The 14,741-nt window shown below is 43.5% G+C and overlaps 1 long non-coding RNA gene across 1 annotated transcript; it reads left to right on the top strand.

Annotated features, from left to right (window-relative positions):
- The first annotated feature begins 514 nt into the window (after positions 1-514).
- LOC132321816 (uncharacterized) lies at positions 515-13,477 on the top strand. The gene is made up of 4 exons (XR_009484910.1): positions 515-600; positions 2,767-2,876; positions 5,772-5,942; positions 13,432-13,477. It is a non-coding gene; the product is annotated as an uncharacterized LOC132321816 (long non-coding RNA).
- Positions 13,478-14,741: the final 1,264 nt, after the last annotated feature.

Genomic DNA, 14,741 nt, shown 5'->3' with positions numbered 1-14,741 from the left:
CCTCCTGCCCAGGGCTGTGGCTGGCAGCACAGGCACACCTGCTTTTCTGGAGAGACTGACCACGCCAGAGCAGATCCAAGGGAGCGCCCCTCCTGCCCCGCTCCCTCTCCCCTCCCCGAGCAGGCCCAGACCCCTGAGAGCACTCAGGGACAGGGAGGGCAGAGCTGTGCACGCGCCTCGTGCTGCGGAGCGAACAGCCCCCGGTGCAAGGGCCCTGCTCGAAGGGCCCTGCTCGAAGGGCCCTGCTCGAAGGCCCTCTCCCCCAGGCCCGGCGTCCCGGCCGGCTGAGCACTGCGCTGCAGCACAGCGGGGCAGCAGGCACGGGGCAGCTCGGCGAGGAGCCCGGGCTGCCTGTGCCCACCCAACAACAGCCACGCCATTGGCCGTGGCTGAGCCAATCAGCGGAGCTGGCGGCAGCCTGTCAGCCCCAGGCAGCCTGAGGCGGGGCCGGAGGGGGCAGAGGCTGAGCAGGCTGAGGAGGAGGAGGGGAGGGCGGGGCCCTCGCCAGCCCTGGGCCCGAGTGCTCAGCCCCACAGCCAGGGTCAGAGCGGTTCCTGCTGCTGCCCCGGGGGTCCCCAGCTGGAGCCCGGACAGCTGGAGGTGAGTGTTGCCTGTCGGCAGGCCAGGGGAGGGCAGAGTTGCCTCCTCGCCGAGGGGCGGCTCCAAGCTGTGGAGCAGGCGTGCTCTGGTGGGGACAGACCGGGTGCCTTTGCTGTCCCCAGGCCTTGAAGCGGGTCTCATGCTCATGGACAACCCCATCGCTGTTGACAGCCTTTCATAAAGGGGGCTTTCCAGACGTGGAAGCTGTTTCTCGCTCCTGGTGAGACCATGCACCGGGGCTTTGCTGTCAGAGAACTCGGTGGGGAGCGGCCCTGGTTGGAGGCAGCTCCCTTTGGCAGATGTTGGTGCCTCTCTCTCAGCCCCAGGTTCTGATATGTGCCTTTCCCCCCACCGATGCTGTGCTGCCGGCTTTTGGGAAATGGGGGTACAGGGGGTGGATGGTTTTACTGGAGCCAGGAGAGGCCGTATTAACTGTATGTGCGAAGTGACGGAAACAACTTGAGGGTTTTAAGGAGTCTGTCAGTTGTGATTAAGGCAGCGAGTGAGATACTCCCTGTAGGAGCTTTCTGAGAGGGCCAGAATGGGGCAAGACTGCATGTAAGGCCAGAAAAGGCTGTGGCAGCAGCTGAGCTGATCAAACTCAAATAGGAGATGATTTGGGCAATATCTGGTGGAGTCATCCTCTTGTACGTGTTGCGCAGACTGCGTAAGGCCTGCCTGCGGGCAGGGAAGGGAGTGTGAAAGGAGTGTTGGAGTGCCAAGGAAGGGGGATGGGAATGACTCATTTCTCAGTTTTCATTGGGCTGTCTGTGTAGCCCATGTAACTCATCTTGCATTCAGAAAGAAGTGCCATGCTTCTGGTGAAAAGAAAAAAAGAAAAAGGTAATTTGTGACAGAGCTAGAACTTGGAGTGAGATTCCCATGCTTAGTCTTACCATTCTAGAGTGTTAAAAACATTTCCTTGAAACACTTTCCCAAAATCACAAGGCGTGACTTTCTGAAAGAGCTGTTTTCCTAGGAGCTGCATCTCAGCTAAGGCAGATTAGAGATTGTTGCTTGCTGTTAGTCACTGGGGCTGATGACAGGTCACCCAGCAGTTCTGGCAAGGACAGAACAAGATAGATACATCTGGTTCCCTGTGCTGACTGTAATTTCTGGAACGTGTCTTGCCTAAGTTGGTCTTCACATTTTGCAGGTTGTAGGTTTGGCAGGATCTATTGTGTCATTAGCAGGATGGTAATAACAAAATCTGGTGCGATGGGGTTGAGAATCAGAAGCGTAAAAGTGAGAAAGAAACTTGTGAGTTGAGATAAAAAGTTTAATAAATAAAAAGAAATTAAAAAAAAAAAAAACCTAAGGAAAAAAACCCCCAAACAACAGAGAGAGGAAAATAAAACCCAAGAAAAACAAGTGATGCAAATGAACAGAATTGCTCCCCACCAACTGACCGATGCTCAGCCAGACCCAGAGCAGTGGCCCCCCTGCCACCCTCCCCCCCAGTTTTATTGCTGAGCACGACATCCTATGGTATGGAAAATCCCTTTGGTCAGTTGGGGTCAGCTGTCCCAACCGTGTGTACCCCCCCAGCTTCTTGTGCACCCCCAGCCTACTCGCTGGCGGGGCACTGTGAAATCTGAATTTACTACCTTATGAACAAGTGCATAACTGCCACTGTGAACTGGCACCTATGCGTGTAGCTTTACTGTTCTCCGCATGTTTACTACTTCCTTGCCCTCTTGAAAGCCAGAATAAAGAGAAGGTAAGTACAGTGACGTGGATTTCTTAATCTCTAATACTTGATACTTTCTACAATAGTGGGAAAAAATAGATGAAGGCACGCCAAACCGTAGAAACGGAAGACCTGAACTCTCAGCTGACAAATAGAGAAAGCTTTTCTGAACACACCGCTGCTAATTCAGCATGGCAAATCTGCAAGAAGCAGGATAGTTAGACTTCAGTTTGTGGTTGGAAGTAATAATGTATATGCAAAGAATCAGAATTCTGTTACGTACAGATTATTTATTGTGGGGTTCTTAAAGAGTAAATTGGGCGGGGAGAAAACATAGAAGACTTTAAAATCTCTAATGTGGAAAGCATATGCAATTTTGGTGTGCCATCCAATCGATCATCTCGTTGTGTCCTATCTGAAACATGTTTTAACTTCGAAGCATGTTCAATTTTATCGTACTGTTTTAACTTTTTCAGACTTCCAGCAGCACCTTTGATATTCCTCTCACTTTGTCTGGAGCAGTATTCTACGGGAAAGACTAAATTACGAAGAAAAGACACATTATTTTGTCATTGTTCAAGCAAATGTAAGTATAGCTCTCTTAACGACCATTTGTGCCACTGATTTGGGGGGGGTTTAGTTTGGAGATTGAGATTTTTCAAAGGAAAGGAAAAGTCTCGCTGAACTACCAGGTCTGATAATACTCTTCTCCTGAAGATCTTATTTAAGATTTATCTCGGTTGCTGAAAGCTTAGACATATTATTACTGGTTAAAAAAGCTTGCTCAGTGTGTGTAACAAGACAACCTTTTTGGCACAAAGAGCAAGTTGCAAATTCATAGTACAGCCCATGCATAAAAGTGCCTTCTGGTGTCACTAAGTGTTCATTTTCTAACAAATCTAGCGATGCTAATTTGATCTCAAACGAGTTTAATGGCTATAATTTGGTTGTATCCTTCAGGTTTGAAATGCATTTTTCTATGAAGGTATGATTTTTCTTTCAAGTTGTCTTGCAAGCGTATGTGGAGGTTTTGATAGAGTGGCTGGCAGTGGATAATGCATACGGAGAAGAGTGATGTTTAAACTGTATCTTATGTATCTGTCATCAGGGAAGTTTTTTGGTGCCCTTGAAGGCTGTGAAAGCTTTTTTCCCTTTTTGTCCTTCCGACAATAGCTGAAACGAAAACTTCTCCTCTGTTGTTTACCTCTGTTGTGACACTACTTTGTTTGTGGGAAAATGAGAATGCTCTGAAGCAACTTTAGATAGCTTGCTCCTGAATTCACGCATTTATATTACTGTCATCCTTCTGATACAGAATTGTAAATACATTTTACAGTCCACTTCCCTACATATTTTGTGGCATGTTCAGCATTCCCCCAATAGAAGACAGGCTCCGAGGATGTCTCGGTGCTTCTCGCACTCAGATATATTTAAAGATGCTCCTGGCCCACACAGTTACAGCTGTTGGAACAAGTCGTTTTACCCGGGTAACGTAACTTGCTGATCTCTTGAAAAGGAATACGTGAAGGCTCAGAACTGATTTGCCTTGTTGTTTTACCAATAATTTATTCTGCATTTATTCTGCTCTTTTCCTTTGATGTCAGAGCTGTGAGTTTCATGAGACACAGCACTCCTAGAAAAGTAACTGGGGTAGTTGAGCAGGTCGTGGTTTTCAAGAGACGGGCATGGCATGCAGCAGTGCGAACACCTCGCGTGAGGAGGGAAGCCTGTCACGCTGGGGGAGTAACTGGTGAAGGCACAGCTTGGGATCCATGGTGGCAGTACAACAAAGCAATCTCATCTTAATTTGTTCGTTCCTTTGAATATATGTCCTTAGACAGTAAATTGTCACCTTTGTGGTACTGGGTTTGGGACTAGAGCTGTGCTGATAGCCTCTGTATCGTGTTTTTTTATCATAGGGCAGCTTGTATGATGGAAATGTCTTGCAAGGCCATGTGTTTTCTTATGAAATCAATAACTCTGTATCTGTGCTTTGACCCAGTATTACTCAAGAGCACATATTGGGGGAATGTAGAAAAGATTGGTTGATGATGAAGGCTGCTCCTTGTAGCTGTTACTGTTTTTCATCATTGACCATGAAGAAAACTGAATTCAGAAATTCACGTATTTAGTAACTGTAAAGGTAAAGGGGTTCCAAGAACTGAGTGGACTCCAAAATAGGAAAAAAAGTATAAGTACCCAGTCTGATTCAGAGCAATGACCTATTCGTCTTACGCAGATGACGATATTAAACAGCATAAATACTTAAAAAAAATTGCTTTTTTCTGTCAGTGTTATCCTCGGATAGGAGGGCAAGACTTAGCTAATGGCCCATACTCCCTCTGCAAGATTTTCTTTTTGTAAAGAAAAGCTATCACAACAGTTGCTTCATGAAAATGGAAATATTTTTGACTATTTAAAAAAAAAGTATTGGAGAGTCATGCTGGTTTTTTGCTATGATAACAAAAGAAGAAAGAAAGGAACGGTGAACTGTTGCTAGCGTGTACATTGTTCAGCGTGTAAAAATAATCCGGGTGGTTCCCACAATTCAGGAAAGTATAGTTTTATTCTGTACCATCTGGAAAGAGAAAAAAGAGACAATAAAGAAGTTGCAGTAGTCAATGGTGTCTTGTGTACCCAAAGAGTTAAAAAAACCCAAAACAAACAAACAAACAAACAAAGTGAAACCATGATAGATTGAAAAGAACCTGTCACGCAGCATGGAGACTTTTTTGGGATGCAGCATTGTAGCTGCTTTATTGTGGACAGAAGCGTTCTTCAACCTTTAAACCATGAGCAGTATAACTCATTCTCTAGACAAATCAGCTTTCCACATGGAGTACAGTTTGGAGATCTTAGATCAATCTCATTGCTGTCCTCTGGCTGGTTATTTTTTTTGAGGGGGGGGAGGCGGGGAAGGAGGTGCTAAATCTTTCCTAAAATGTGGCATGCAGAGGTGGATTGAGCATTACAGTCCATGGCCTTCCCACTGCCAATTAGAAAAGTAGCTGTTACTGCTTATGCTTTCCGTTTCTGTAAGTGAAAGTCCTTTTACTTACAGATAGGATCCGGTAGAGCTACACAAGGCAGCATAAGAGTACATTTCAGATTTTAAGTAAGGCACGAGGGACTCTCTATGTCATACAAATACGCTCCATTTTTATATATATTTAACAAGACATGTATCTTCATCTCACACATTTCCTGAGAATTAATTTCTCAAAACTGTATTATTTCTGAGTAATAGATGTCTCACACCATTTCTTAATTCAAGAGGTAAATTTTTACCTCTTAATTGTATTTCTGAGCCTTTATGAAATTAAAGGCTGTAGCTCGGAGGCGGAAGTTTCTGTAATTAGCTATTTCCTAGAACCTGGATAATTATGGTGCTTATATGTTTTGCCCTTCGCTTTAACTTCAGACTTTTTTGTAGATTCTGAGTTCAGAAAGTCTCACCAGATGTAACTCGTTTGCTCCACAGGACTGAGGACAGAATCTTAATGAGCGAAGGACAAGTACAACCAGCCTGACAGTAGATGTGCTCGATGGGGACGATGTGGGACCAATGTTTCTTCCCTGTGTCTTGGTGAATAATACTTGTGACTGTAGACCTCTCACCTACCAAGCGAGCTTGCCAGAACTGACTGATCCTGTAAGTCCTCTTGATTTTTTGCGAGTTTTATATGTTTATTTTTTATGTTATTTTTATTATATATATATTTTTAATAGATATAAAAATGTATATAAAATCCATTATTATATTGTATATATTGTAAAATGCATATATATAGTTATAAAATACATTTTATTTTTATACGTTTATTTTGCAAGCGACTGTCGTCTTTTTCTGTGGACACAGTTGAGAACTGTAACTAGAAAGGTCACGTACGCTTTATGCCACATTTTATGTGCTAAACAAAAGAAAACCGTGGTAAGAGGTATGTAGGACTAGATGGTGCAGTTCTAGCTTTGATACAGTGGCAAACTGCTTGTTTCCTACAAGGGCTGAGTCTCTCTGAAAATTTGGTAAATTGTGGAATTGCTTTTCCTGATGTGTCCGTGTTTTGCTCTCGAAATACCCTGAAGAAGCACCTTTGAGAAGGGACTTGACACATTATTCCATTCAGGCTTGTTACAGACCTTAGGAGAAAGATTTTTGGAAGAGGAAGCATTAGTCACTAGTCCCTGAAAAGATTGTGTGTTGCTACGGTCTGGTTTCAATCAAGAGGCACTAAAGAGCAATGTTTTTTCTCATGTAAATGCTTGCACTAAGTAGATCGGTTAATGCATCAGTTAGGGTAGGGATAAAGGTCAGCGTGAGGCTCATTTCACACTGGAACATGCAGAGTGAATCACAAAAAGGGGCAGCTGAGAGCTTTATAATTTCTTGATGAAAGATGGTGCCAACTCCCCTTCCTTACAGGAGAACTGCTGCTTGGTATAATGGAGATGTGTGTCTCTGTGGTGGGTGAAGCAGAAGAATTAATTTCCTGACTGATATTGATATATGACCTTTGATTCATGTATTTCAGAATAAGAAAAGGGAGAACCAATTGAATCACTAGGTATTACCCCTCCGGATTGACATTGACATTAAGAGAACATTGAGTATTGACATTAAGATCATGACTTCCCTTGTTCATTGCAGGACACGCTCTCTGTTCTGCTTCCTCCGACCAGGAGACAGGGGAGGTTTAGGCTCTAAGTGTGGAGGTTCTTGCTATCCTCTGCCTTACTCATCCTCTCTGCCTTACTCATCCTCTCTGCCTTACTCATCCTCTCTGCCTTACTCATCCTTGCCGTCCTGTGCCTCGTAGTCTTTTGCCAACCTGCACGTTACGGTTTCCTGCTTTGTCTGGCCTCAGGGTCCCGCTGCAAATATGCTTGAGCAGGGTCACCAAGCACTGCTGCCACTGTGCTTGGTTGATTCAGATGATACTCTTAGCGAGTTTCAGAATCTCCCACAGTTGTTTTATTCATTTTAGGACCAGCTGAAATTGTGTCTAATATACAGCAGTTGATCAATTGCTTCTGCACAGGTTAACAGTACAGGCTCTGGTTTAATAACCAGTGCAATCTCAAGGAGGTAAGACAGGGCTTATTGTAATCAAGGTGTGTGATTAGTGTGCCTTCTGGATAAGGGAGGGCTGGAACAAGCTTCGGGGAGGTGGTATAAGTCTGTCTGGACCCTTTGGGAAACTTCTGGGAGAAGACTGGGTCTTGCAGGGCACGTGCACCTCCAACAGAGGTGATTTCTCTCTACTGGAGAATCACTTCCTAACAGCTGCAGCCTGATTTGTAAGGTGTAGCAAGACTGGAGCCTTGATATTCAGCTTGTAACAGCAGCAAATCAGCTGTGAAAGGGAAGGGGAGAGATGTTCCATATTTAACCTTGTTATATTGACTTACACTTCTTTTTTTGCACTTCTACATGTTGGCATTTGATAACCCTTTGTAACTGTGTTGTTTGTTTTTGACTTTGTGAATAAATGCTTTTCTTTAAATTTTGCATTAATTTGGCTTGGGCTTAGTGTCATTTTAAGGAAACTGGGCAACCACAAGTTACTGTCCAGCTGAGTATGCGGCCTCATCAGGGTTACTAGGGCACCCAAACTATGCAGGGTGACAAGAGTATGACCCCATTGTATCTGCACAGATCTGATGGAGTGCCCAGTACAGAGGCAGTGAGGCAGAAATTATTAATAACCGCTGTTTGGTCGTTACCTTGGTTTTTGTCTGGTTATCTTAAGGTATAATGCAGATCATAGAATTTTCCTGATACAGCTCTCACAGATGAAAGGAATCCAGCTCTGTATGCGTTCCTGCCCTTCGTCAGGCACATACGCTGTGCTGGGAGACAAAGCAGTGTCTGCCAAGGAGCGTGTCTAGGCTAGGAAAAATCTGACTAGTGATTTAGGTGCTGAGTTGCCAAATGTATTCGTTTAACTTCATAAGCTACAATCTGTTCAGGTGTCGGCTTTTTGTGTTTGCTTTTTGGCTTTTTTGTGTCAAACTGCACTTTGAGAAATCTGATCTATGAAATGAGAAACCGGTTCTGTTGATAAACTACCGGCTCTTTGCTGTTTATCTATTTGGAGTGCTGTAGCAATTTTGATAAACTGAAGTGGAAGAAGGATGTTTGAACTCAAAGTTTTACCTTGGTACCTCAAATCTTTACCTGACTTGTAAATGATAATTCCTTTAGAAGATATGGATGGTACCTAAAAAGATTCAGCTAGTAAATAAATGTAGTACATTTGTGCTGCAAAAAGCAGTGTGATAAAGTGCAGAGAAGCCTGAGCATCTGGACTAGCCAGGGGCTGGCAGTGGACTCCTGTGATGCTCTGATCTGACAAAGCAGCCTGGGCAGAGGACCTCGTTCAGAGATAGGTTGGAGCCTTCTGCGTGATGTGAAACGGCTGCATTGCACCACATAGACGAGACCCATCTGAGTCCGTGATGCTGTAAGACTTTAACTATGATGTCAGGTTATATACAAGCTGATAGTAGCCAATACGCTCCTCAGAATGATTTGTCTGAAGTGACTCGCACCAGTTGTTTTGGTTTTTGTAAAGATCAAAATTTACTGCACTGTAGGTGTTGAACCTCCAGTGTGTGTAGCAAAAGGAACAGAATGCTGATTGCTGAGGGTTTTTTGATGGTAGCCACTACATAGGCCAAAGGACTATTTTTAGTCCAATACCATCTTTTTTTTTTTTAATTTGCTTTTTAATTTTTCAATGAACATGAGAAGGAATATTAATGACTCTAGAACAAAGTTGAAGTATGAATTATTCAGAAGCAGTAGCTTGAAAAAGAAGTCCTGCTTTACAGGGCAAGACATCTACTCAGCTGACCCCTAAAGTAAAGCATTTCATGTAACTGGTAAGAATAATATTTTTGTTCAGTCTTGCGCAATTACTTACCTTTAGCTGGCATCTATCCATGAATTTACTGAGGTCAGAATCATATTTCCTTTCCAAGCTTCTTTCCCTTCGACGCTCTAAAGCAGTTGGATAGATTGGCAATGAAGAATCCGTACAGCGTGAGCTTTGTTTATGGTCTTTGGTGTGCAGAGATGGAAAAGGCCAGCAAAATTAATGGATCTCTTTGTTACCAGAGAAGCAATTTATTTTCCTGAAGAACAATATCAAGGTTTACACTATGCCCTCTGAGAGTTGGTCTGACTCATGGCAGTATTAATAATAATATTATTAAATCTGCTCCAGGCTGGGCACAGTGCTGTATAATTACAGTTTATACACTTGTAAAAACCTGTTTTGCAGTTCTGCCATTTGCACAGACAGTGTAAATTCCCCCGAAGCTGCAGGTCTTCCCAGCAGAGCCAAAGGTCATCTCATGGTCCTCTCTGGGTGTGCATATAGGGTGAAATGTTGTGAGAGTCCCTTCTCGGTCAGCTGGGTGCTGCCTGTAACCGACCGAGCTTTGCCACAAGGTGCGACGATCTTCATTGGTGGTTGCCTGGTTTTGTGAGTGTCACTTTTGCAGTGCCACCAATGAGCTACTGTAATTGATTGCTATCATGGCCTTATTAGGTCTAGGATCACAGCTAAGGTCATATAAACATCAGTGCCTCTGGTATCAAATGCTTGTGAGGTGCTTCTGCAACTTTGTAGAGGAGGCAGAAACTCGTAGTTCAGAGTAAACAAACTTTGGATGTTTTTGCAGCACGTGAGCTATTCTGAATGCTTAATCCTGCGGTAGGTGAGTGGTAAGTGTGGGCTAAACTGCCTCACCGCTGCTGAAGCGCGGACACAGAGCTAAGTTAACAGCCTGTGATCTGCACCTTAGATTAGGTATTGCTTCCCTGGGCAGAAATTTGCTTGTGAAGTGCTACCTGTTGAGTCCGATTCAGTGCCCATGACAGTGATGGAGTAAACTGCTTTACAAGTTCCCAGACCAGGAGGGAAAAGAAATAAATCTACTGAGTTTTGAGTCCTCTAATAATCATTGCAAAAATTATTATCTTGCAAAAAAGTCACCAAAGCCCACGATAAGACAGCGTTCAAAGTCATTGTTCAAAGTTCTGTCTCATAATACATGTGCAAATCCTTTCACTTCATTTCCGTTAGGGGAATGCAAAGCACAGCTTCAGTATTGTCTTCCAATGAGCTAGCATAAACCTTTCAAAAATTCAAGTGTCACAAACCAAATATATTGCCTTATAACAACAGGAAAAACCATGTCCCATGTCTTTGCTAGATGAAAGGATGCATGTATGAACTCCTGTGTCTGCTAATTGCTCCGTATGCTTCTGTGTGCGTTCCCTAGTTGTCGCCATCTTACTTTCTCTCTGGGAATGAATTTACTGTTGTTAGATAAATTCCGGTTTCCAAGAAAACCTGTGGTGTTTGTTGTTTGGGTTCTTCTTTTGCTGTTGTTACATAGTTTTATATTTACTTTAGTGTTTCTGTGTCTGATCAAATCTGGTAAGTAATTTTTTTTTTCCCCATTGTCTCAGGAAGCCTTCAATAAATTAGCATTTATTATCAGGATGTGCAAGTCATCAAATGGAGTTAAAAAAAGACATCCTCGTGAATGTCTCATAACATTGGAAAGAAAATTTCTCCTCCCTCTTTCCCCTTCGGTCTGTTCCTGGCATGCTCACTTTGTGAAGGTTTTGTCCATTTCTATACTGATTTTTTTCCATCATCATGCAAAGAAGAAAAGCCAATTAGCAGTAAAATGTAGATTAGGTTTATTTAATCAGTTGCTGGACTAGTTTTGCAACGAACAGATTCATTATCAGGTTCCATGGGGTAATTATCAGTCCACATGAACACTAATATACTCCATGACACCTCAGAGGCTTTCTTTGTACCAATTCAAGATTCAACACTTTAAACACGTAGCTGCATTGTGAGACATCGCTTATTAATGCACCACTGAAGTATCTTTTTACATGAAAAGCATTTATTTTTGTACTAATTATCCTCAGTATCCTTAGGAGTTGTGTCAGCAGGGATCTGACAAAGTCTGTGGGCTCAGCTGCCCTGTTGAGCAGAGACTCAAGGAGATGGGTAGACAAAAGGCTGAAAAAGAAAAATAAAAAACTTCTGCTAAGAACAGTGTGGTCGAGGGGGGTAAAAAAAGACATTGAGGAGCAGGAAGCACCCTCAGAAGCCCTCAAGCTGTTGTTAGCAAGAAGGACCTCTTTAGTTAGATGAGTTTGGATTCAGGGGAAGAAAACTGAACTTTTAAGAGGTGGAATTGTAATCCTGCTGGTTAAAAGCCTTGCTCGATCAGTCAGGGAGCGAGTCCTCCCTGAAGAGCACTGCGTGCGTCCTGCAACACATAGTTTTGAAACTGTGGAAACTGCTGACTTTTGATGGTAAGGTGAAGTGAACGGTTTGGCTCTACTGTCACGGAAATCAAGAGTTACAGTATTTTTTTATTGCAGAGTTTAGACCATTGTATATTCTATATTTAAAACTGAGTAGAGTCTTTTCTGATCACTTCAACAACCTTTTTTATTTTATTTTATTTTTTTTACAAGGAGAAAGGTTTTGACTACTTCATGCAAGGGACAAAAAAGTTCATTGACTTTCACATACACAAAGCAATATAAACCATCATAATCTGAAGAATTGTGGCTATACAGTAAACTCATCAAATCCTCAGTATATCTTGACGGAAGGTACATCTTACTTGGAATCCAGAATCACTTGAAGAGTTTCCAGTTGGCAGTGAAAAATTGTGTTTTGCATCAGACTGATAGTTATGTCAAAAATGGCAGGTGCTTTTTAAAACTCAGCTTTCATCTTTGCATTTCTTGCTGAAGCTCTAGGGGCAATCACAAGAGTTTTTCTCCAAGCCATTTCCCATTCCCTTGCAGTGTTCTAGCTCAGCATCGTACGGTGACGTACTGTAGCGGCTGCAGTAAAATAACTTTCATACCACCTTCCGTGGTGTATTGCTGTCCAGCAGTTATTTGCATTTATTGTTTGGGGAATTGGGAACTGCCCCTTTATGGTACCTTCTGGGCCCCAGCACCTATTGCAGTAGGGAGACCACGGCGTATGGAGGGAAACGGGTTATTCTCTGGGTGGGAGAAATGGATGTGCCGTAAGGGGGAACTAAGGTTACAGCAGTACAGGAAAGGCTAGTTTTATTGCGGTGGAGAAGAAAAAAGGAGTTTGGTGGAGGACTGAAGTCAGTGGCGGGGCCGCTGTTGGGAACACAGCACGCTTCTGTACGCAGCCAGGTTTAATCACCTCTGTACAAATGAGTTTTATGCTTATTATTGATAGCTAATTAACATTGCAGAGGATGCGCTGGTTTTTCAGTACCTCCAGGCCTGAGGATGACAACCACTTACCAATTCTTTCTGAAGTAATTTCATTGCAGTTCCTTCCTATGCGACTGTACAAATCCCAATTCCTTCCAAACAGAAAACCTGGAAATTTTCTTAAAGACACACATTAGTATAAAACCTGCTGCAAAACAAATAAACAAATCTCAGATTAATGAAACTTAGCTAACTGTACTGAAAAATGTCTGAAAGTTTTGGAAACAACATCTCCCGATCTTAGTTGTAGCAACAGCTATTAGTCAAAGAATAAAGTTCATCAAATGTTCTGGGTATTTTTTAGATTTTTTGTTGTTGTTGTTTTTCTTTTTCCTTTTTAATTTCTATTTTTTGCTGCGGGAAATACCTACCCATAGAAGACTTTTTATACAGGTATCTACTATGCAAACTAAAAGCAAACAACCTTCCCTGAGTTTTGAGAGTAACTTGCTAGTTCAGCCTGAGCTTCCATACAGATGCTAAGTAAGATTTTTGTGGCACCGAAATCCCCAGTCTTTATAATTTGGCAAATGAAGACGTTAGTCTGAGTTGAAATAAATGTGTGTGGTTAAAATCAAGTGCAATAAAGACCTTACAATGTATAAGGAAGGGGCCTTTTTTTTACCTGTCTGAAGGATAAAATTTCACAGAAAGGCAGGAATGCTTCCCCCTGATAAAGGTGATTTCTTTCTTGGCTTTTCTTGTAAGCATGACTGCTTAAATGTGCGTGGGGGTGAATTTACCCCTGCAGACAGTCAAACTGCATGCAGCTAAAAAACCAAGTTAGATTGCCAGTTTTTATTGCCAAATCAATTTTTTTTCCACTCTCCAGGCCACCCAAGACGGTCTTGAATCGCTCCACTCCATCCATTTCTGCTCTTCCAGTCAAAGGCTCCAGCACCTGCTCACAGCTGCAATGAGAGAGGATCAGCAGCTACCCCACAAGCCAGGACAGGAGTGTGCAAGTGCAGACCCGTTGTAAAACAAAGAGTGGGACTCAGAAGAAAGACTCCACTGAGAGGCCACTAACAGTCAAAAGCTCAAGAGCAGCAAAAGGCAGGACTTCTACCACCGTGTACACGGGTTGAGGCAGGACACAGGGCGTACACAGACCCTTCACAGCATCTATCATCATGCAAGGGAGTTTTGATACCAACAGCTCTTGCCGGGAGCAGCATCCTCTCTTTTGTACCCAGCGGTGTTTTGCACCCAAACTAAGGAGCAAAGAAAGTTGCAATCAATGTCTGAGACCAGGCCAGCTCTGAAGAAGAGGGTGATGGGAATGCCTCATGACTGAGGGTGCTCTGAGGAATAACCATGAGAAAACACTTGCTCCAGAACCTTGTCCAAACATCTATGTGACCCTTCTTTCTGATGGGACAGAGGAGTGACAAGAAAGGGAAAGATGCATCTGAAACCACACGCTGCCAGCAAGAGAAAGGCTTTCGGTGAAACTTAAGGCCCCAAGAGCCACCAAAGGAACGTGAGGACTTGGGAGGCCACAGAGACTCCGTTTACCCAAGGAGAGCGGGGAATGGCACAGACAGGGACAAGGAAGTGCCCCAGCTCATTCAGAGGGAAGGGAAGAAAGGTGTCCACTGCACAGGAGTGTAAAATAATAAAAATAAAAAAACCCCACAGATGCAGAGAAAGACAAAGAGGAAAAAACACGGAAGCGCATCAAGCCCTCAGAGATAAGTTAAGAGGCACGATCAGAGAGAAGCAAATTAAGCCGTGCAACAGGGCAGAGCAGCTGAAGTCTCACAGGCATGGACAAACAGAAGGAAAGTACTTTGTAAGTCCCAGAAAAAGAGTATGATGGCGGTGGTACCAGGAAATGTACAGTAGGGGAAAAAGCAAAACAAGCAATGTGACGATAACAAGGATTTACTAGAGAGCAGGAAACTTCCACCACCATTTTCCCTCCCCATTCCAGCAACTGTCCCGAGATATCTGGGCACACGTCACGCGGCCGGAGCTGTGGCTGTGTGAAGTTGTCTCCGGACACCGGACAAGGCTTTCACCTGGTCGTGCATAAAAGCCTTGAGGCATCAGATGGTCTCCTGCCTGCCCTGTGTACCATATAAACTGTGAGGAAGCAAATCAGTAAGCTGCCAAACTTTTGGAAGAAGACACCTCTCC

This window comes from Gavia stellata, unplaced genomic scaffold (genome assembly GCF_030936135.1).
Source record: "Gavia stellata isolate bGavSte3 unplaced genomic scaffold, bGavSte3.hap2 HAP2_SCAFFOLD_120, whole genome shotgun sequence".
Classification (NCBI taxonomy): domain Eukaryota; kingdom Metazoa; phylum Chordata; class Aves; order Gaviiformes; family Gaviidae; genus Gavia; species Gavia stellata.
This window is presented reverse-complemented; position numbering and strand designations above follow the sequence as displayed.